Source organism: Streptopelia decaocto (genome assembly GCF_964273445.1).
Source record: "Streptopelia decaocto genome assembly, chromosome: 6".
NCBI lineage: Eukaryota > Metazoa > Chordata > Aves > Columbiformes > Columbidae > Streptopelia > Streptopelia decaocto.
The window spans coordinates 23286711-23312175 of NC_138660.1; positions in this window are offsets into that span (position 1 = coordinate 23286711).

Consider the following 25465-nt stretch of genomic DNA (forward strand, 5'->3'; position numbering starts at 1 on the left):
ATCTGAACATGACAGCAGCACAGAGTGAAAACAACAGAGGCTGCAGTCCTTTTAAGAACGCCTGGAAATCCTTTATCCCATTTTTCCGTAATTTTGGCTATTAACCTGATGTGCTAACATGCCTAGGTATACAGCCACAAAGGACTATGTCCCCTGTTAGTACAGAACAGCAGAGCTTTACTAAGGACACTGGAATGGCATCTATGGCTTGGCATGGTCCAGTATATACAGAGAGGACACAGGCCAATGGAAAGGAGCTTAGCAGCACTGTCATCTGTTTGCCAGGAGCAAAGTGCCGCAGCACACGCCAGCCTCCAGCCCACGGCAGCTGCCAGGCATGGCCAGCCTGAAAATGCAGCTCAACAATCTGTTAAGACTTTTCCATCCCAGTTTATCGATTAGCTTTGCATACAATGTATATAGCCCCTTCGGTAAGCTTTCATTCAACAGTGCAGAAAATTTACAAAATTGTGCATAAGTATATTGGTTAAGACCCATATTATTTTAGGTTTATTGGTAAGTTGCATTTACCTAGATATACTAAATATTCAGTGGAATTTTGTGAAGATTTAACATTTAGACAGAATGTACAATATCTGACATCACAGTAAACTGCACATTCAAGATGCAAGTTTTCTAATAATCTTGCTTGCTTTTCTGGTCCAAACAGTTCATAATACACCCATTCGGCTCTTGATGTGGCATTCATGTTAATTGAAGGTACAGAGAAACTATCAATAAAGACAAATGAGGACAGCCTTGTAACTAAAGAGGAGATATGGGTCCAAATTGAGCCCAAGTCAAACAAAGACCACAGAGATTCAGTATTAAGAAATTAACAGGCTTCGAAATCAGATTCAACATGTCTCAGCTTTGCCACTAATCGGCTTTGTCACACAGCAGCTGACAGCAAGTCACATCAATCCAGACTTTCAGAAGAACTTGACCCTCTAAAAGGAACTCAAGGAAGAGACTTCTGTGCTCCACTTGCAGTGCAATTCTCAAAATCGCATATAAAATCCAGAAAAAGTCTACTAGTAACATATTCTGTACCCCAGATGCCAAAATGTACTTCTGAATCTCTTTAGAGCCACCCAGATCTGACTAGATTTCAGAGGACAGATGTTATCTCCATGCAACTTCTCAGATGCTCAGTGAATCTCTAACACAAACAAGAGCAGCAGACTTGGCATAAATGTTGCAGCAGCCAATGTTTTCTACTTTACTAAAATATAAGCAAAGAAGAAGAGTATGTGGCTATAGAACTAGGTGCCTCAACCCCTTTTATATCAACAAAATATGGGTTACAACATTCCGCTAAAATTTGGCAGTCATGGACACTTCCTATGTTCCCAAAGAGCCAGATCACTGTGAGTAAAAGGTTAATATGAATTGAGGACAACCATGCTAGAAACTGTTCCACCTGGAGGGAAACAGAGATTATCTGGACAAAATATATGTCTGACTCTCCCATCTTACTGGACACCAACATTTTCTCACTTGAGCAACCAATAGTCACCTGAGACAGGGAATGGATTGAGGCCTGGAGCAGTTGAGCTGATTAACGGAGACAGCATTAGCCTAAGTATTCTGCTAGTTTTAATGGAAGGTGTAGATTCAAACAACCTGCACACTAAACCAGCCTGAAAAAAACACCAGCAAGTGACTCAGGGGAACAGGGATCATGAACGCAGTCTGAGTGCTCACCAGCACCGCTTCGGTACCACCAGCAGCTTTTCAGCAGAGCCGCAGCATATTGCCAACGCCAGTCACTCCGTAACTCTCAGTGAGCTCTCAGCAAAACAAGCTTGATGTTTGCTGCACTCACCCACAGGGAAATACTGCAGTGCAGACACGCAAGGTGCTTGTGAGAATTCAGAATACGCCTTGCACAGCCAAGAGCAGTCTCAGTGTCTTATTTAACTTTGGGCCACTGCTCATGGACTGATTAGGAGGTGCGAGTCCTCAGAGGGATGGGTGCTGCAGCTCCTGCCCTTCTGCCCAACTCCCTCCACGCCAGTAGGACAGAGGGTCAGACGTGGGGCAGCGGGGATGTCACACGTGTACTGTGATTTCTAACCTAACACAAACCAGAAAGAATGAATCTCCTTGAACAGGAGATGCTTAGTTTGTGCAGCTTTCCAAAGACACTCTGGACTTATGACTACTGTTGTTGTTTTGTTTTTCCTCTTGAAAGGAAGATATCTAAGGCTCTCCAAGGCCTCTGAATATGATATAACCTGCCTCATCCATTCTTAGTTCTCTAAAGCATTTACATGCTCTAGACAAGTATTTCATTAGCCCCACTGCAGGCTGGATCAGTAAAGCCAGCTTACCTGGAGCAATTCAACTAACAAGTGGGCTGCCTTTACCAGCAGGCAACTTTATGATCATTTATGTAGTATTCCTTTTATTCCATAAAAAGTATACCTAGAGAAAACAGAGCATTGCAGTAATATTAAATCATTGGTCTCCACTATGGTAAAAGCTTTAATGGCAGGCAGTGCTGAAAGATTTGGAGAAATAACAAGGGTTTTTGTTTGTGCAGTTTACTATTCCATATTTCAGTCTGACAGTCTGGAGAGATAAGAAAACAGAAAAGAAGGTAAATGTGAACAGAAAGCTCAGAGAAAAGTTAACTTCCATCTTTGTTTTGATGAGACTGACACCCACCAAAAAGGAGAGTTAAACATCCTTTCAGAAGAAGAATTTGTATTTTGCTGCAGGGAAATAGTCAACATCAACAGGAAAGGGATAATTTGCAAGATTAGGGATTGTTTGGCTTTAGGGCTTTCTGTGCCTTGTTAACATCCTCCTGTATCAGTCTGCTGTGGCCACAAAACTATTTCTGACACACTCTTTTATATATATATATATATATATATATATATATATTTATATATATATATATATTTATATTTATATTTATATTTATATTTATATTTATATTTATATTTATATTTATATTTATATCTATTTATATATATATATTCTGTTCACCAACAGTATAAGTAGCTTAAGCATAAGTAATGTCACAGACCTTCCATTTCCTATTAAATACACAAGCTATAAAATTAATAATATACTTTGTAGTTGGTGGCATTCGGTATGGTATATAATATGTAAACACAAAGAAACATTCCAAATAAAATCAGAAACTACACTGTTAATGCAAAATAAATGTAAACATCTTTAAGGACCAATTTGCTATTAATAATGCTGAGTGGCATCAGAACAGTCAGAATATTCAAGTCACAAAAGCTGCAGTAAAAATCTTGAGCTCTTTTTCTGGTCCAGCTATTTGGACTGTGAAATTCCTGACTTGAAATGAACGATCGCGTGCTGTCATGCTTCTAAAAAATTAAAAATCGATGAAGTGTATCAACTGCTTTTTACCAAAAGTAAAAATAACCCCCCTTGTGATATTTGGTAACTCAGAAAAGGTCAAGTGTTTCATGCAAATCAAACAATTATAAAGAAACCTTCTGCCAGTCCTTAAGCTATTCAAATGTAAAGATAATGCAGCAGGACAGGTTTTTTCCTTGCTTATCAAAGTTCAATTTTGTTTAAAACCTTTTTGTTGTCCTGGTTACCACAGCTTTGGGCTTCAACCTGGCTTCCTGCAGTTGTCCCCATTAAAATATAAAAAAATATGCCTGCTTTGATTTATAGCTTGTTCTAAGCTGAGTGAACCAAACAATGTCATCTCTTGTATCAGCTGACAAATTCTAGAGGTCTCATTTTATACTGTGTTCAAAGCCCAAGGTATAAGCATGTATATTTTTTTTTCTATAGCTGGATTCTCAGCCAGAAAAATCCAAGTACCAATTTTGCAGTCAGTACAGTTCAGCTTATTCAACGTTTGCCATCTAAAGCCATCTCTCCCCTTACACTACCCCATCACTGCACTTGACATATGACTTGAGCTCAGCAAGGACAGGGTTAACAGCAACTTTGAGGCATTAGCAGATTCAGTGACTCTTAAGGGAAGGACACACTGCTAAAGTACCCGTCCAACCAGGTGTACAGCAAGTATCTCTGTCCATACTGCCAAGCCAAGCACCACCAATGCCCCAACTAGAAAACCTAGAGTTGAACATGTTCTGCATCCCATATTCAATTCCACTCCTGTCCCACAGCATGGGAACTCCACAATAAATACTCTGTAACATACGATTTTAGCATTTCCTACGAAGAAAACAAGGCTGATTTGTCTGTCAAATATGACCAATGTGTTGTCTAAGCAAGCCACAGTGGGATGTACAGTGGACTTGAGACAAGCATCCCCCCAGCGGTGTCACTCAGAGACTGCTGGGACACCTGCCCTCTCCCTCCTGCTGTGCTTCTGAGCTCATCCAATACAAGCACCCAGTGAGGCCTATATCAAACCAGCTGTATTGAGAGCAAGCCCGTGTTCAAACACCTGCAGGAGGTAACACCTGGCTGGTCACTCGGGTGTCCAGCAGCCACAGGTTCCCCTGGAGACTCATAAAGGAAGTTTTGGGTTTGAGCTGCAGCAGCAAAAAGGGATTTGATCAGTTTGAACTGAGTCCACTGTATTGGCATTTCCATGTGCCACACAGACCAGAGAAAAGCTGTAAAATATATGTCAGTGACATTTTCAGTGTTCTGAAGTTTGAGTCATCAGTTATTTCCCTACTCCCTTGTTTATTGCCTCAATAACCCATGAAGGAAAGGTGAAAGGCCAACAAATGAAAACACTGAATATTAAAAAGGTTAAAGTATAGGATTATAAGGGCACTAAAAGTTTATACTTTTAGCTACTGATTGCACTGGAGACATCCGTGACATTGTCTTGTTTTCAACGCAATGAAGAGAAAGTGGAACAAAGAAACCTGTTCCTGTGGTAAAAACTCTAATGGAAATCAAGTGAAGCAAATTTAACTGTCTCTGTTTGCAATCTACAGAGGTCTACACCTCTTGAGATACAGCAAATGCATGGTCAGGGTGAGAGGATTAAACAGCCTTTAGTGACAATTCAGACAACTGATCCTCATATTGAGTGCAGTTCTCATGTATGTAATTTTAATTTTGAATATGTTATTGGATATGTGAATGCCAGATTATCCACTGTGGTTAAATAGGCTTGAAAACCTGACTTTCTGATACAGTGGATAATGCATTCCCATTTGACTCTCTGATCATTTCATTTTGTTTCCCAGGTGGCACAGAAGGGCTGCTTAAGGCACGGAGCTCAAAAGACACTCTGAATCTCAATGACTGACACTTGATGAGGAACAAAGCCTGCAAGAAGTGCTCCCTACAAGGACACACAACGCTCAGGACTGTGGAATTATTATTACTATTATTATTAATCACTCACCTAATAACGTATAGTAAAGTGAATTATCTCAACTACTCAAAAAAAATCAACCTTAGAGATCTGCTGAGGACAGAAAAATCAGTTAATGTAAGAATCATTTTGAACTTTAAAGTCAACTGAAACAGACATCAGGTTTTGCAAGAATTCTGGTTATATCACACTCACTGGTACTTTTCTTGTCAAATAGAAACAAAATAAATCTTAATAGCAGCATAAGGTTGTTACTTATGGTTTTACCATCTCAGTTTAATTACACAATTAGGATAAAACATGATGTACACCTACCAGTTGAGCTGGAAATTACACCTGTAATCTCAGTTTTGTTAACATACTTGAATGCCACTTAACATTCTGACTATACTAACCCTATACAGTACCAACATTAAATGGATTATGGGTAATGAAAGCAATTAAAAAATTCATTTTCAGTGAGGAACCATATTGGAATGTGAGAGTTGGAATGAGCAACTGATGCTGATCAATGTGTTTTATTCCACCTTAATCCACTGAAAGAAAAGTTAGCAGATGGCAGACAAATGAAAAGATGTGAATAAAATTCTGGGTATTTTTTGAGAGCACTTTGCGTTTAGGATGATAGGTCCAATTAAATATATTAATTTTTAAAAACAAAGCATTTCAGCCATAAACTGTGCTTTAGCCCTAGTTTCTCTTTAACAATACAGGACATACTTCAAAGGGAATTCATGTACTGTAAGTCGATTCTAAAAGTAATACAGCTCTAAGAGTGAATAGCGGTTGAATGTTATTGCCCCTAAATGCTGCTGGAGGACTCATATGACCACAGGTGTACAAAACAGCAGCACAGAGGAATTGACATTTTTAGGCTCATATACAGCAGAGCTGGAACAGCAATTGCATCCACTTCTCATGCCCACCTTTTGAAAATAGATTTTTAAAATATGTAAAAAGATTTCAGAGAAGAAAACTTCATTTGAAGACTGGGTAAAGTCAGAGAGAAGTGGGTTTTTTTTTTTTTTTTTTTAAAGACGGAGATAGATGAGCTTGGGGGAGAAAAACATCTAGTACTGAAAAGCTCATTAATTTGGTCAAAGGCAGTGTAACAAGAAACTGCAGGTAGAAGTTATGCCTGACAAATTCAAACTCTCCTTAAACACTGAGGGTAATTAACTAGTCACCAAAAAAAAAAAAAAAAAAAGGGAAGACCTTCTTGATTCATCCCTCCCCACCATTAATCCACAATTGCATTAGGCAAACCTCCTGCTTTAAAATCTCCTCAGCAGGTTTCACCCTCAAGGCCAACACAAAAAGCCACATTTTTTTGTTATATGTATATAAATAAAAACAAAAGGCCACCAGCTCAGTGGCTGTGACCTCCATCGTGGGCACCAGGGCTGCTCAGGGCAGGGTTCCCGAGGGAGCCGCGGCCCTGGCCGCCTCACAGCGCTGCCCCGGAGGGAAAGGTTTCTCCTCAGGAAAACAGCCCCACACTGCCTGCAGACTCACCAAGTTAAACCAGCACAAACCACAGGTTTCAAACGCTATCATATAATTTTTCACGATGTTTTCGAACACTTCCAAGAGCTCAGCACGAGCCTCTTGCAGCCTCCATCCCCGGGAGCTGCACACCGTATCGTTCCCCCTCAGCAAAATGGCGGCTACGAACAAAGCTACCACACTCCAAGCAACGTTAAGCTCAAGTTCATGTACAGGAGGGCGACTCTTTCAAGTGCTACTGAAAAGGCTGCTTTGCAAGGACAGTCTTCCAGAGCACTGGCCCATTCCTTCCGCACTCAGCAGCCAGAGGAAAGCTTTGGAGTTCTGTTTCTCCTTCATCCTCTCACCTGCCTTGTCCATTCATGCTTGAGGCTTCTGAGGAAAGGACTGTGCTCTAAGCTTTCATACTCCCTAACTGCAGCCTTAGGTAAACATGTTCTTTAAATATAACTTCCGAATATACTCTATTAATCTTTCACTTTAGAGCTTGACTTAACAGCAAAGCATAGCAAAATATACACGTGAAAATGTTAACTTTAATTCTGGTTCACGAGGCAAACTTTCAACTTACTATTTATACAACCCAGCCAAAGACAGATGTATTTTAGTGATGTGTAAATTTATGAATGATACAAACTGAAAAGGTTCTTCACCAGCAGCTCCATTGAAAACTTCAGCTCTCAGTGAAATGAAAATGAAAAGTGAAAGGCATACGGTTACTACATTCGAAAACCTTTTTTGACAGCTCCTAGAAAGCTGATGTGGACATCCTAAGAGATTTTAAAAGAACATTATAAACTGAAATAGTGCCCATGGTCGTGCTATACTCTGGAACTATTGATTGTTCCCTTGTTCTTTTGTACTAAGACAGGAACACAAGGTCAAAACAGAAAACAAAACAAAACAATACTATATGTGTTGTATGTCTGACATACTGGAAGTTCTTATTTCTAACACACTGGACTGCAAACCGGAGTTGTAAGGCAAAAGTGCACATTGCAGTGAACTGTACCAGCTAAACTCATTTTCTAAATACAATATTCTGGAGCTGAAGGCTTTGTGTTGAATTTTGGGAAGCTGAGGATATATGGCTTGGGTATTAGTTTTCTCCTTTTGTATTGTATATCCATTTCTTAAATCTTACCTTTACTACTTTGTTTAAAAGTTGCTAAAAGCAATTGAATGCAATGACTTTTCATATCCATTGCTACCATTATCATCTATGATATAAAAGAGGATTTTAAGTTACCTTAATTAAAAGCACAAGTCAAGACTTTGAGTACATCTCTAACATGACTAAACTCAGAGGAAGGTGAATCAAGACTAGCAAATTAAGACAGAACCAAATACCATCCACTGGAGTTACACGCTGGCATTTTTAACATTTCAGCACCCAGCTCTTGCAAATCAGAAAACTTGAAAACATGGACCAAATGCAATTAGTGTGATTTTTACATGGCTTACAGCACTGCAAAAAAACAGTGCTGCACATGGGAGATCCAGCCCCTCCCCATTACAGCAGCCAGACTACCAGCACCATGACGAGGACCACCCTGTCCAAAGAAAGAGGTTGGTAAGAAACAGGTCTACTTTTGCTTTATATCAAATTGCACCTGCAGAGAAGTGTAGTTCAACTACATTTTATCAGTCGCAAGGATGCCATCAGGCTTATCCCATAGAGGCATCAGCAAGCCCGCAGCAGATGAGAGTGTCAGGAAAACAGCAGCAATCAAAGATGGAGATTTTAATGCCTACGGTTTTATAAGTGAAGATTCACAATGTTAGAAGAGCATTTTCAAGAACATTCAAAGCCACTGTAGCTTTGGAAAAACTAAACCAAGTAATGACTTCAACAGAACTGGTGCTTTTACATGTCCACCTTTCACCTGGAAAAGGGTATTTTTCCTGGTGACAATGATCAATGGAATTCCAGGTTTGACATTTCTTTCCCAGCAAGTATTTGGGTCTTGCAACAAACACAAGGGACTGGCAAAAGATAATTATTTTTAAAAAAAATCTTTACCAGAAAGAAATGAATGTCCAACTGGCTTCTGAATACTCTGGACTGTGTCTCTAAACCCTCAGCATATTAAATGTGGTGCCAGGTTCTCCAGGTTAACTGTGCAAATCCCATCATTACTAACACCAGGCTTGTTTGTGCAAAGAGTAAGAGTATGGAACAAAATCAGAAGCCTTCAAGTAGCCTCAAACATGAGATTAAGAATCTAAAGTATCTTATTCTACTGGGAAGAGGGAAGAAGAGAGATTACAGTATGAAAACAGTAAATTATATTGACACATTTAATTATTTGTGCACATACAATAAGAAAGGGAGGGAAACAACAGTGTGTATAGTCACAGTAGAAAGCCCCCCTATCCCCTAGAGCACCACAGCAAGGGTATCACAGATAATGAGACATCTGCTGATCAATGCGATACCCTCAGCCTGCTCATTTATGCATTAATGAAATGTGTGCAGCAGCTCACTCAGGTGATAAAGGCTCCCACAGGGGACTATGTCCAGAGGAAAACAAACGATCAAAATGAACAAAAGTGACTAGAGGAAGAAAAGGATGATGACATACAGCTAGGGGATAAGACAGACCCAACAGTGACACCATCCCATCTCTGTGTGCCCCCCTTCCTCTCCAGTAATTCACAGGAACAGCGAGGAAAAATCCCAACACACACACACACACACTTGAGTCTGTCTGCAGAAAAGCAGCCTGGATTTCACCCAGTCTAAGCCCCTTGATTTTAACAGTGTCCTGTCATGGATACTTCAGTTTAAGACAAAACACTCCTTGGAGTGGCTACTGAAACAATGTCAAAAGCCTGGCTCTAGCTTCAGAAACCACTGAGCACAATGTGCGCTTGGGAAGAACTCAGGCTGGCTCCAGTGGGTAACACCATTATCCATGAGCCCTGCTGACAGCACCAGGCCCACCACCTGCAGCCAGAAAGGAGCTGTGCGGAGCTCACACTCGGTCCAGCAACAAGCACAGTGGCCCCCAGACCTCGGAACTGCAGCCCCGCACCACTCCACGGGCAGCGCTGCCCAGCTGCAGTATGCTTGCTGTTCTCATCACCTCAAAAATAAACAATAAATAAACCAAACCCCAACAAACCATCTTATTGTCTCCTCCAGCTTCTGGAGAGAAAAGCAGCCTTCTGTGTATTCAGAGAAGCAGACGAGGTCTCCATCGGCAGCACGTATCCTGAATTTGCTATGGCACAAATACCTTTGTGCAGCACATGAGGGAATCACATTGCTGCATATGTAGGGTGTTGGTTTTTTGAAAAACTATTTGGTACCGTGTGAGGAAGATACAACTTGTCATTAGAGATCTCATGGTTTCTCACAAATGAGGTCAAGGTCAGTAATTTTGATCTCTATCTACATTCCAGCTAGGTTTCTGCTTGTTTAGTTTCATCCTTTAGCTACTGCCTGTGACAACCAGGCAGCTGTGCTGTGAAATAACACCATTTTAACACAAAAATAACTGCCCCAGCACTGGACTAATGACAGACCAAAACAGTTTTTAGAAGTACGTGGTAATGAAAAGCTCTTTAGAAGCAGATGACCATATAATAGAACTTGATTCTGAATATCAAGATGTCCTGAGGCTGTGTCCTAAACAGCAGCATAAGGTATCACTGATGTACCCACAGGCATACGCAAAACATACGTAATGCAGCATCATTTTCAGCAGAGCAGAGAGATAACAAATCTGCATGTGTAGGCTGTCAAAAGCAGTACAATTCATTTCACAATAAAAAGGAGAGAAGAGCGATATTCCCCATCTCACCCTGATGAAGCATTTTACAGCACCATAGGTGTACAGCACTGCACATGGAATTGTGCAGCTTGTTTTCCCTTTTAGAGAACAGTGCTGAGAAATAAGTAAAGTGTATCAGGTGTAAGGAAACAGAACTCATTTCTGAGTTGTATCATGAATGCATTTGCATGGCTTCCCAAATGAGAGAAATGAATCTGAGGAGGGTGAAAACCAGAATGGCTGAAGTTACAAGGAGACACTATCGGCATCAGCAAAAGGAGAATTTGCCCGCAGCTTCCCATCACTAAGTCTCTCCCAACTGACTGAAAGCTAAAGCAGCAGCTCCATTAGTGTTTTATTGAGTACACAAATCAATGTGAAATTCCATACGGTTTGCTGAGACATGAGCAGAAACGTGTTTGGGAATATTTATGCACATATATAGAGTGTATGTAAGTATACAGAGAGATAAGGGCCCCTCCTCTTCATCCAGATTTGCATGAAGTCGAACAGAATTGATGTGGTATTTTGCAGGGAACGTAGGAGGATTCACAGAGCCATGCCACTGAACTTGTCAGCTAAAATATTTCACTCTGTTATTGGAAATCATTATTCTCACTCTCTAGAAATCTCCTTGTATTTTGAGTCGTTTGTGAAGCAAATGGAACTGCACCAATAAAACCATTCAGAATATAAAGTGTCATGGTAAAAACATAACATATCTTGAGAATTAAACATCGGTATTGAGTTCCTCACTGGGTTAATCACTCTTGTACAAGTAGCAATATTTCTTCTTTGCAAACTCTCTTAAAACACATTTTTGTTACCACCTTCCTTCAAAAATCAAACTTGGAGAACATATTCTGTTTCAGTTGAGGGGAACTCATGACTTCCAGTATTCAGAAGTAGCTTTTGGTGACCACAGAAAGGGAAATTCCCTTTGCTTCACTTTCCCTGTGTTGCTCCCAATAGGGCGTCCTTGTAATTTCAGCCATTCTGGTTTTCACTCTCTGCTCAAAGTGTACATTTTTGTGTCTATGTTTGTCCTCTTTCTAAATAAATACTGCCTTATGATCAGGGAGTACACAAAACCAGCCCAAACTCAGAAAATGGCTGTGTACCTTTACCTACCACAGGGAGACACAAGTTGAAAACAGACTTTTTGCTTTTAAAAAGGTCCTTAGTGCTTCAAACCTACTAGTTGATCTGGGGATGCCTACTCAGATATTCCCCCAAACATTATAAGCCAGCTTCCACAGGACTTCAGAAGGTGGATTCGGCTCCTAAAACATTTTGAGGTAGCATTTCCATAAGTGACACACCGATCTATAGGGCTGTGCTGCTTCTTGGAGGGGGTTGGATACATATAGTAGAGCATATCTCCTTCACCACAGGCAGTGATCCAGCTCAGGCTGATCACTAAAATATTCACCATCTCCCTGTGACCATAACATGAGGAATCATGGCACCAGGGCTTGGGATGCTCAGCAAACCTGCCAAGCAGCAATCTGAACTGGGGCAGCTGGTGCTGTGTCTTCTGGAATTGAGGCCCCAGCTGAGAAGCAGCGCAGTGCAGCGGGAGCCGGGATCGCTCCCGCTCCCACCTGAAGCAGCTGGTGCTCTGACGCACGGTCTGGATCACAACAGAGCGCGGTAATCGCTGCCATTGCCACTTCGGACCACACAGTCTTCATTCATTTAATCACTACTGCAAGCAGCATCAGTATGTCGAAAAATAAGTCACTTGAATGAGGAGAAAGTTTCCAAATTCTATGTTTCTATTTCTTTTTAATAAAGCTCAGGCTTGCTAACAATATGCTGCAGCACAATAGAAAAATTCTCATTTATAAGAGAATGTAAAATCTATCTGGTGTGTGGGAAGAAGATAAGGGCTGTTTATCAACAGGAATAAAATGATTGAAATTGGAAATAAGGTGCTGGATATCCTTCATTTTCAGACTGCACAGCTGCAATTAGCAACACAAAGAAGGTATTCACCATTTCAAAAATCCTAGTGCATTGATGCATCTTGCTAAAACTATCTGCAATGAAAGGTTCTGCCTCAGAATACAATTAATTTTAAACATAGAAAAATTTAAATTCATTGTATTTAAAATAATATGCATCTATTTAAATGATGTATGTATTCTGGATACTTGCACACAAGTATATACGCCTGTACTTCTCTGTGATAGACTTCAGTCATTTTTATTTTCCATTAAATATCTATATAATTGACACCCAAAATTTTTTATCTCATTTCGTTCAGCATGCATGGTCATTTATAGATTTAGACACAAACACCATCTGAAGTGAGAATACAAAATAAAGCTTTTTTCCTTAATGTGCAAACTTAAAAACTCTTTCTATAATTTATTTTATAATTCCCTTTCTGCCACATTGTACTTGCATTTAATATCACTTCAGCTGAAGTACAATGTAAATTTCTCACCAAAATCCTTCATCTTCAGGAGAAATGTCTGTGTTTCCAGTCTTTGTATCTCCTATTTAGCATTTTTCAAATTAAATCTCTCCTAGATGAATCCAGTATATTGCTCAGCAGTTATTGAAATTTATGAACATGTTTAAGCTTTTTCATACTGCTGTTAACCATTATGATTGCCTCCTTTAAATCTTTCATTTTATAGCTCTCACTTCAGCAGACTGTATTGGTGACATTCATGAATTTCTCAGATCACAGCCGTGCCCGTACTGAACATCTCAGGGCAGGGTTTTGCTTCCAAAGCTGTTCCCTGGTTGTTGGCTTGAACCTCCTGCTCCATTGAATCCCCAAATGCTCTGTCATCAGGCTGGCAGAGGGCTCGTCTTTTGGGGAATTACCATCACAGTCTGCGGGCCAGACTATCACCTTTGCATCCACCATACTGAAAACCCACTTGCAGTTGTTCTCAACAACTCCAAATCCCGTCAGCCACCAGAGATGGAGGGATAATTGTTCTCTTTGCATGAGGAACGGCACCGGGGCAGAGATGTACAGCAGCAGAGCGAGTGTGACTTGGAAGCAGGAAGTTTCAATAAACAGCCACCATCTTCTTTCCTGAGGGGATATGTAGCCTGGCACCTGGCTCAAATCAGCCTGCAGCAGTGGTCCCACACAGCTCACAAAGCTTTTTCATTTCTTCCCATTACAGTATCCTCTCTCTTTGCTTAGTCAGCACTGGACTTTGGGGCAAGTCTGTCTCTGCGCACACCTCACAGCAGCCACAGCCACTACAGGAGCTCTGTCAGCAGCCCAAGTGACTGCAGGACCACAGCTCCCACCAGCCAGCTGGCCTGTCCCCACGTGTCCCCGAGGTGGCTCTGCTCCAGCAGCGGCTGGTGTCCCATGCTAATGGGCAGAAGCGCACTACCCCATGAATTGGTTATTTTATTAATAACATACACTAATTACAACACACACCTAGCCCAAAGCCGTGCATTTAAGACTTGGGTCAATCTACACATGACATGTGCACGTGACAACAGTACTGAATCCAAACTCAAACGGCTTTAAAGGTTTAGCCACTTCACAGTTAAGACACAGCTACCCCAATTTTCTTCTGCTTAAGATTTGGAGATTGGTATTTCTTGTTGAAAATGAGAAATTCTCATTAGTGGGGCTCAGAATACGCACAGTTTTTCAAACTATGATCTAAAAATCCCAAAGGACCGCAAAGGGTACATGAGGAAAGTCAAGTTTGCCATTGGGACACTTATGCTCACTTCCCAGACACCTGCATTACTTTCCCAGCAAACTCTCCAAACACAACACACACATGTGAACACAGGGCAGACTGTGGAAAAAAAAAATCAAAAAAATCAGACACGACTTGCCTGCTGGGTGAAAATGCCTCCACTGCTCTCACCGTTATGTTTCTCTTACAGCTGGAGTGAGTTTCCTTAAACACCAACTAAAAAGAGAAACTGAGCTGAAAATAATTCTGTGATCAAGCACGCGAGCAAGCTTGCCCAAATATCGGAGACGGAAGAGGAAGGCTGACCTTTCCAAAACACACAAAATCCTGGTTCTGTTCTCACTCATGCAACCGAATCCAGCGCTGATGAAGACACAAACTATACAACGAATAGAAATGCTTCCTTTCCTCCTCCCCGCATCTGTTAAACTATATATCTTCAGGGCAGGGACCACCTTAGCACACAAATGTATTCTTGTAGCTAGTCCTGCAGTGCAAACCCCTAGTCAGCATCTCTCCATCTTTAAAACACAGGCACGCATAGCTCCCAGCAAGAAAAAACAAATTCTATGCAAAAACTAGAGAGATTCTGTTACCAATTATTAGCAAATGTTATTTTTTTTCCTAAATATTAAGGATGTTTTATGCTAGGGATATAATATGTTAATTCATGCCCAGCTAAAGCAGGTGAAGCTGCAGTCTGTGGCTGACAATGCCATATATTTAGGAGCTGTGCATCAAAGCATTTAAAAACCCTTTTGTATTTGTACACACCTATAGGCAGATGCACACTGTACTGTCCCACAATTAAACATTCATTTACATTCTGAGACGATGCCTCTAAACTGGTAATCACACAGCAGTAGCCAACCAAAGAGCTCATCATCATGCTGTCTGTTTGCTTACAGCATAAATAACTGGAAGTCAAACAGGTGGAGGTGCAGCAAAGCTCACTGGGGGGAGGATAAAGAGGATAATAGTGGTTTAGGTGCAGTCTGTGTCTTCTGCTGAGCCCCTGGCCACCGACCCGCTGCTGTGCTGGCCGTGCTGCCCTCTGCAGCACATGTTCTCTGGCTCCCCAGAGCCCAGCAGTGGGGCTGAGCAGATCTGCTTGTGCGGGCAGCAACATCAGTTCCACCCCATTGCAGCTTTAAGCAGACATGACTTTAATCCAGCTGGAATCATAAAGAGAAAAGCCAGAACCTCAGAACTTGAACAAACAGTTCAGTGCCCAAGAGAACTACTTATGTGCAGAGTAACACAAAAGTCACGTTAGAAATGTCAACAACCCTGCACACCCTGCTTTGAGGCATGATTCATCCTTTCCTCCCCGCTGCACTTCCTGGGATGTTACTAGCCCTTACCTTAGTGTTGAATTTTTCCTGGTTACAAACACTTGTAACTCAGAAACAGAAGAAAAATTAAGTCTCAAATTTGTTTTTAGAAAGTAAATTAAAAATCAACATGACTGACTGTCACGCTAATTGTTAGTGATATTAAAACTGTGCCATTTTTCACAAGAACATTCTCTGTTTTTTCATGTGACACCACAGATACCTGGTAAAAGTATTTGGCAAGACCTGATGCTTATTTAAAACAATTTTTAGTAAGCTAATTTTTTTATTCTTTTCAGATTTCTTGCTAGGGTGAGTATAATTGCTACAGGTCATTTAACCACAGTTCAGTGGAAGCAAGAGCAAAGACCCTGCAGTGAAAGGACAAAGTGCAGCTGCTCTGTTCTGCTCAGACTCACTGTGATGCTCATTCAGTTGCTCTTTGAAAGCACGAAGATTCAGAGAAAAATAAACTGGCATGAGCATTTGCTGAATTAGAAGGTACTAACATTTTAAACAGTTTATTATTTTTCTAGGTGTGGCCATTTTACAAAAGTAAATCATTTAGGGGTTTAATACCAGAACAATGTGAGGTTTTCTTGCATAGTCACCTTATGCTCTGTGCCCAGAGGACCACACAGGTATGTAACCACTGGTGGTTTGCATGCACCAGGCACAACATTTATTTCATGTGAGCTCGACTTTGCTTTCTTAACTCACCAACCTGCCCACTCAGGAAAATGTTCTCTACAGTTTGTGCAGCTTTGCCTCTGACATCACCTTCATCACAAGGTGGTGACCAACCGTCCACACCCAGAGCATCCTGCGAGACGATGCAGCCCCAAAATATCTCCATGTGCTGTGGCTGTAGGTAGATACGTGCTAATTCTCATAGTCAAATTCCGTCACACAGGTAATAAAACTGACTGGGGAAAGTCCAGGAGGAAAACCAAGGCAACAAACCCAAAGGCACCAGAGCAAGATCACCAATGAGGCAACGCTGAGACCAGGGCTGCTTGTTTCACAGCTGCTGGGACGGGCAGACAGGCAGGAAGATCTGCACACAGTTCGCATCACCGCTCTCAGTTCATTGAATTCAATTCTAAGAATGAGTAGGGAATTCTCAGGCACAAGAAGTTAGAAGCTGCACATTTTTGAGGAATCTTTACTGATTGTTTGGTTCTGAAATGTTCGAAAAAATAATTAAAAAAGGTCAGTTAGAATAGACGGGTGACACGCTGCTTTCCTGGAAGTGAACACCACGCTACAACTTCCAGCATTAATCACAATGAAAGAACATATTATTAATGCAACTTCCTAACATAAGACTAATACCATATCAAGTACAGTATAGGTCAAACCAGTATTAATTGAAAGGTGCAGATGACTTGATTTTGAGAAGTCATCCATTTGGGGCTGCTGCCCATGGAATCTGAAGGCTGATAAACGGCACATTTTGGAAAAAAAATCGTCTCCTGGTAACTGGTCAAAAAGTATTGTAATTTGTAACTTACTATTAATGATTGTTAAACACCAGCATACAGATAAGCACCTGAGGCCCAAATCTACTTTAAATACATAAATCTAACTTCTGCTTAAATAAATTGGTATATCAGTGACTAAGGGCAGAATACACTTAGAATAGTGACATTTCTGAATAGAGAACCTCTTGTAGACAATCTTTAACCTACTTGCTTGTCAATTAGTCAGGAATTAGAATCAACATTTGTAATTCAGCTTCAGAAAAACGTATGTTTTGCAAGACTCTGGCCACCTCCTTTTCCTAGTCATCAAGTTCACGCACCCAGCACAAAATCACTGATTACAAGATACAGTCTTCCACAATTTTGACAAAGTTTCTTTTTGTTGGGAACCCCTGATCACAAGGTAGGTCTACTGTCCATAGGCTCTCCAGCACCATTACTGCAATCAGATTAACACCCTCCTGTTTGGAACAATACAGGGTATTTCACTGCCTTCAGATGCTGAAACAGAATTACAATCCCCAGGCGCAGGTAGAGCTGAGGTTCTGATTCAGTCAGGTGTTGCAATGTGCTCCTAAACCCAACATGGGGATTTTAGCAGCTTCAGAGTGCTTCGGTTGGCACTAACACACCTCCTGAATCAAAGCCTTGGACGCTTTTGCGACAGAAAGAGGATAATGGTGGGAACAACAGACACATGTAACTGCAGAGCTGAAAGCACAATGAAAAGCCAAACGTCCCTTAGGGACACAAGCACCAGCTAACACCACAATAATCCCATGGCCATCATCCTGAGCGTGTTCACCTGTCCAAGCCAGCGCCTTATGGAATAGACCCACATGGACCCAAAAGACACGTCTGTTCGACTAAGGCACACTGTTGGTTCATCAGCCATGTCAGGAATCCAGTGACTGCAGAATTCCCGCATTATGAGCAAGGAAAATGGATTTTTATTAATAATACTAACAGCAGCACAAAACCCTATAGAGTCTTTGCTGTTTAAAATAGCATGCTTACTCAACATCAGGGAAGGAAAGAGATCTACTATGCCCTGTCAATCACAAACCATAATTTATTACACGCCTGTTTGATTTTCTGAGTTAGTACAATTACATGCTGTTGCTTCTAAATACAATTTAAGCAAAGGCAGGTATCAAAAAATACCCACACACTCTGATTCATTGGTATGCCATGCAGCCGAAGACTTGTAGAAGCTGTTAATGATACATGAATTATGTATGCTACAGCTCAATATAACATTTGGTGTGATTTAAACAGCATGAACTTTTAGTGAAAGTCATTTTGATTCTGTGATGTATTACACTTCGAAAACCCTTAGCAGGAGGTGGGAATTGAATGATGTTCTCAGGAAGCTTTTATTTGTTAAGCATATACAATGCAGCTGCAACCAGATCCTAAGTAATGGCAAGGAGTGAAATGAAAGATCTGATATAAAATTAGGTCTCTGCACAAGCTGATTCTGAGTGTGTCAGTGAGGGAACAGGAAGGGGCAGAGGGAAAGAAAATGGGCAGGAATCAACCATTCCCCTTTTCTTCTGCAGGTGCTGAACTTCAAGCTACCATAGTAATATTTCTCATTTTAAACATCACTGTTCAACTGAATATTTCACTCTGCAACACCAACCAGTTGGCTCTCAGTCCTGTGATTAGGCTGCCATTTCAATAACGAAGCTATGAATCACTAGCAGAAAGCCAGCCAGTCGCTTAAGGAGGGTGAAAAAGGGATTTGCCTAAGTACATAACTCATTTTTAAAAAGTTAAATGCACAAAGGGGAAGAAAGATTAAAATAAAGGTGGATAATGTGATCCTTATTTTAATTTTCTGAGGTCCCCAAATTGTTTAGGGAGAATGTAAATACATACGAATGCAACAGCACTAATTTCTGATGCCCAATGAGAGTTTTAAGCAATGACCCATTTCCTACTTCCTATGTATCTATAGCAATCCTTCAGACGAAAGTATTACAAAGATGTACAAAATCTGTTCATGAACAAAGATCCTTCTTTACTAGCTCTATTATTACAAAATGTGGGGTTATTACTGTGGTATTATAAAGCAGCCCTTTCAGTGCACAAGCAAAATCAGTGACGCATTTTATTAAACACTACATGTTTGTAAGCACAGGAATTTCTGTCCTTATTATAATATTTTAGGTTTGTATTGTTTTCTTTTTGTTTTTTTCAAGAGCATTTAGCACTGGCCTATCTCCTCTATCACTTATTACAGTGATACATGCTCTTGGCATGCTAGTAGGTCCAGGAATAACCCAACAAACCATATTATTGAAAACCTTGTCTTGAAACCACCAGGCAATGACAGAAAACAAGTACTCCCCCTGTTTTATGGGTGGAAATTGAGGTGGTCTTCATCAATATCATTTAAATAACCTGCAAACTAGCAGAAAAATTAACCAAAATCTCTGACATGCCACTCCAATGGCTTTGATAAATAAGCTACTCCACTGTACGAAAGTTTAAATTTACTCATAAAGTAGGATTATTCTTTTTGGGTTGAGTTTGAACACATGGCAAGGGGTTTGACTGAATTAATCCCTTCTCCTGAAGTTTGAAACAGAAGTGGAAATGCTGTGATATTCTTACCTGTATTTATAAATTGCCACAAAGCATGACGCCAAAGACTGGCAGTTCTCTTTCCACACCAGCCCCTAGCAAGGGCAGCCTCTCTTAACCCTGAAGACAGGTTAGCCAGAGAATTACTGACACTTTTGTGTGCGGGATAACATTGCTTCAGCATAACCTACAAGGAGTTGGCCCTGAGCATAAATAGACATAAATAACACCTACAATTATCTTTCTACTAGAAATATGGTTATAGTCCCAAAAGGCAGAAGGGTGCAGAACCTTTACTCAATAAAATGAATCAGAGAATCACGGAATGGTTTGGGTTGGAATGGACATTAAAGATCATCTTGGTTCCAATCCAACATGTTCCACCAGACCAGGTTGCTCAGAGCCCCGTTCAGCCTGGCCCTGAACACAGCCAGGGATGGGGCAGCCACAGCTTCTTTCAGCCTGTGCCAGGGCCTCACTGTAAAGAATTTCTTCCTTATGTCTAATCTAAACCTACCCTCTTTCAGTTTGAATGCCCTTATAAAAAAGTCTCTCTCTACCTTACATCAAAAGAAAAAAACAATTCAATTCTAAGCTCCCCAGACCTAGAAATGTTCAAGGTACTCCCTGGAAAGGACAGTTCTCTAATGCTTTAGATACACACTTCAGAAAATCTGCCAAGATTTTTGCCAGACACAGCACCCAGTAAAGGATTAAACTGTTCATATGGTTACTTTCTCTATACACAGAGTTTCTAATTATAGGGAAGCCTTTTAAAATCAAATAAATATGAGTACAAGTAGATGTCAAAAAGAATCAGAGTAGTTGCTTGTACTGTTCAAAGAAAACAGAAATTCACTTAAGTGTGTCTATTCTTACAACACTTGGTAAAGGTTTGGGGTTTTGTTCAGTACAAACGCTTAGGGAATATGTGCAAAAAGACGTATTTTCTGCTTAAATTGAAAACTTCAAGATCTCAAAAAAATTATTGTTCTGTATCCCCCATGACACTGTTCAGAGACTCTGGATAGAGGAAGCTCCTTCTATTTCAATGATGCATCACATTCTAAACAGAACTCATTCAAAGAAAATAAAAATTGACATGGCCAATATTTTTGTCCTTTTTTCGGAAGAAAAACAATTGAACAGTAACCCTCAATTGCAGTAGATCATTACCCTGAAAGAGCACGCTATTTAGGCTCTTGGCTTGTTAAATTAATACATTTTTATTCTGACCATGGAGAGAGATGAAGTAATAAAAACTGCAGAGAGCACAAATATGATAGTAATACAATTGATTAGCAACAGCATTATGCTGCCTTCCAGAGTGATTCATGCACTGGATGCAATGTAAACATTTACAACTTGCAGTCGTCTTATATTACGATTGGAACTGTTCACACTGGCCAAAGTTTTTCAGAAATCTACCCAAGTTTATATTCAAAAAACCTTAACTTAGTCAGATATATGTCTCTAGATATATGTAATGACTTTAAGTTACCCAGGATAGCCCATTAAAATTAGCATGTTGAATTAGAACCTCATTATCCTGAAAAATATTGCCCATATATCTAATTTTACAGATCCTGTTTACCATTGTTCTCTTCTATCAAAACTAAAACAAGGTAGCAAATGCAACTACACTAATTGTTCTTATGTTTCAGCTACTGAATTAATATAATCTTCTCTTTGAAAAATACAGATTTCTGTTTGGGAACTCGAAGAAAAAAAGAACCGCAGAGAGAGATCAGGCTGACGTAAGAAAAGAGGTACAATAATACACACACATAGACTGAGATTAGACTGTTAGAGGGGGAAATACTGTAGAAATACAGTATTTATTACAGGCAAAATGCTGGACAGTACACGGGCCAAGGAGACCTCACTTAAACTGGCAGAGAAAAGGTGCAAAACTGTGTCTATTTATGTGCATTATTCTACTCTCTTTCTTTACTAAGATTGCACAGTGCATGAAAAATTGGATTTTTGAAAGGTGTGCTAATACACAACACATTTGTGCAGCGTTTGCAGTCTCTCAGGAGAGCCAGTGGGGCAGAAGGCAAAGAGCTGGACAGGACAAGAGGAGGCAGTGGGAAGACATGGGGGTCCAGCTGGTCTCTGCAAGATGCAAATTCCCAAGCTGCCCTTGGGAAAGCAAAAGTCCAGCCCTGTTACTGCAAAACCAGGAAGAAAACATTCTTCACCCTTGAACTGCATATTCCTTGGCATACAAATTCCTGTGAATATAGTTTCCAATACGAGAGGCACGTGTCAAACACATTGGCTGGATGTTATCACCATGGAATTCATGCAAAGAGACGCAGTGCCAGCACTACGATCGCTCAACTGTTCAAGTTATTTCTGCCCAGTGTGCAGTTAGGCTGAATTAGAAATGACTTGTGTTGAAGTGGTGATGCTGTAGTTCCCTCCAGACTAGGACGGTGTTTGTCAAGGTATTCAACACAGAAAAAACTCACAAGAGAGATATATAATATTGAGTATGGCAGCATTCCCCACTGGGCCACATAAAAGGATGGATTTCTTCTTTGTTTCCTAAGTCACCGTGTTCTAAACCCAACATGCTCAGTAACACGACTGAGATGCAGTAGAGGAAGGTGCCAAAATCGTTATAAGTACATACATCTTATCTGCAGCAGCATACAAATATAACTGCTGTCATGTTATGTTGTTAATATGACAGCCATCACAACTAGGAGAAAAAAAAACTGAATTTTTCTTCTAATATGAACTTTATCCAAAACCACTTCAGAAAAAGAAAAAAAAAAAATGACATTTCCACTTTTTTAAAAAGAAAAACCCCTAAGAAGCGGAGTTTTGACATGTTTCCTCCTGCATTTTCTCCTCCTTTGTCTCAGTGCAATAAAAACTCTGCAGAGACTATTTCTTTCACATCCTCCTTGCCGTTCTCCTCCTTCTGCCTTACCTTTTCCATTTTCAAAGCTTTGCCAACTTCAGTAGTTAGTGGCAGAAGGTGGCATTTCATTTTTCTTTTGTCTCTAACTTTCCCAAAGCTGGAGAAGTTTTGCAAAGTACGTGGGAGAACAGCGACAAAAGCTTGTCTAAATTTTCTTGTGTGTGTGTGTGCTCTGAAATACTCTGTTTGTTTCTTACTTATCTAAAAATGAAGATAAAAACCACTCTTAACTCAGAAACGCCTGTGTGAGCTCTGGGTGGAGGAGAAACACGCTGAACCCAGCAGAGCACTTAGACTGGAGTACAAAACCAGGCAGAAACCTCGCCCAGAAAAGCCCATGAAAAGGTGTTTCTTTCCCCTCTCATCATGCAACTGGAGCTGCAAATGAATATTGTCAGTGTTGTTTCAGAGGGATTCTTGATGCACTGACAACTTGGAAGAGTTACTAAACATAAGAAAAGTATCTGAAATTAGGCAAGATATAAGTTTTTGGAAAACAGCCAAAGCTATTCCTTCTACTGTTTCCCCTACAGCCAGTGGGGCAAGGCAGGTTGTTTTTGTTGTTGTTTGTGGTTTTATTTTCTCCTAAGGGTGATTTCAACTCATCCAAACATCTGTTTATCTGTTTTAGAAGAGGATAAATCAGGTTTTAAACATTCCCCTCTTCTTGCTGGAAACCAAGACTAAAAATCTAGGTTGAGATTGCTAAAGTTACCCAGGGTAAATCCTATCCTGAGTAACAAAATGAAGAGAAGGCAATATGGCAGGAATCTTCCTGCCACTGACAGGGCAAGTATTGCCTGCTGGAGAAAAGAGCAAAGAGAAGTGAATTTGCTTACAGCCCTATTCTGCGTTTCGGTGCTGGCTGTTAATGGAAGGACAGTGCTTTCAAGTATTAGTTCCACAACAGGAGATCATCTCAGTGGAAAGGATGGGGGAAGGTTTTCTTCCCAGGCTTCTGAAAAAATGACCTCTCAAAAAAAGAAATGTATGGGATGTATTACAAATCTAAAGACAGCTGATAAAGACTTGAAGGAGAAAAGGTTTGCTATTCCTTTTCCATCTTAACACTCTTTCCATGTTTTTCTTTCGCACCTTGTCCTCACAGCAAGACAGAAAATAACATAAACCCTGTAAGCCTTGAATTACACCTACTTTCTTTTAATTTTTGAAAAAGATGAGTTACCAGAATCAAATCCATTATTTTCAATTCTGTGAAAAAAAATCTGACTCTTTCTGTCACTTTGTTCCCAACCAAAGCTTGGGCACAACAAGCATCTCGCACCCTGGGGGTGCTATGAGCTGGCAGCAGCAGTTCACCAGCTTGAGAACAAGAAAACCCACTCAAAACAGGTGCTCATTGACAAGAACTTGTACAGCCCAGGCGACTGCAACCATCCATACAACGTATCTCAGTATCTCAGTCAACGTTGACCCGAAGCTGCCAAACACAACAGCAGGTCACAGGGAAAAAAGCCATGACTGAAAGCTGGAGAAGTAAAGCTAACAAGTCTACAGATGAAAACTGCTCACATGCTGTGCCCAGGGCTGAAACATATGGCAAAAACAAGGTTGCAAAGTGCCTGGAAAGCAAGGAAAAAATAAAAGCAGCTCCTCATCCAACCCTAATATGAGACGTCTTCTGCAAAGGCATCTCAAAGATCCTTACACAAACTGCTCTCATGAAAAACAGACAAAAAACACCAAAACATATCGACAAGCTCCAAAAACTCACGTGCTGCTGCTAAGCTGATGAAATTTAAAGCCACTCTACAAAGTAAAGAGCTGGGTGGTGGTGCTGGGGCACCTGAGCACACAGAGCTGGCTGGGGGAACTCGGAGCTCACACAGGTTTATGTGATTGAGTCCTATAGAGCTCACAGTGACCTCATGCTGAACCGTCCCTTGTGGCTTCAAGAGAATCTCACTTCCTACAGCACTTCAAGCTCTCCCCTAATAACCCTTAGGAAAATCTCAACCTTTTCCCACCCCCTTTCTTGGTTCTTGCAGGGAAGGGCAGGCAACATTATGGGAAAACAAAACACAAACCAGAGCATGATGTTGTGGGAATGCATTGGGAATCTTCAATATAACGTCAAGGAATGTGATATGCTGCAAGTGCTCTAAGAAACCAAGTTATATATACTGAAACAGCAGAAAGAACTCCCATCAGGTGCCTACAGCTAAATACAGAATTGCACAGTCACAGCAAGGAAATGTTGCTCTTCCCCTAGAGCTGAATATCAGCTCTGTGCTGCAACCAGCCGGGCTCGCACCCATTACCAGTGCCTCTTTGGTCATGGCAAAGTTTTAATATGAAATGTTTTTAGAAAAATTTTACAGGTCTGCCTGAGTAAAGAGTTTTGCACCAGTTAACGGCCAGCACTGAGCAGCAGCCCGTAAGGCGGGGAAGAACTCAGATACTGTTCTAGAGACAAAGATATTTGCTTCCTACTGAATTCTTAAAATAAAACCAAACCAAGCCCCAAATTAGCCCTGCAAGCTGCCCTCAACTCATTCCCTACGGTGAGCCAGCTTCAGCCCCTGCAAGCACCAACCCACCTGCTCCCTTCCTTGGGCCCCACACCCGGGCAGAGACACCAGCCTGGCACAGGGACCCTCCTGCCCCCTGCAGATCGGAGCTGCCCAGGGTAACCCATTGCTGTTCCCACACACAAGTGTGCAGCCTCAGCCCCTGGTCTGTCAGCAGCTGCCCAATTTACAGTTCTCCCAAGTAAAGAAGCAGATTCCCTTGTCCCAAAATAACAGAGAAATGACACGCTGCACAAAGAGTATCTCAGTCAATTTTTTCTCTACTATACACATT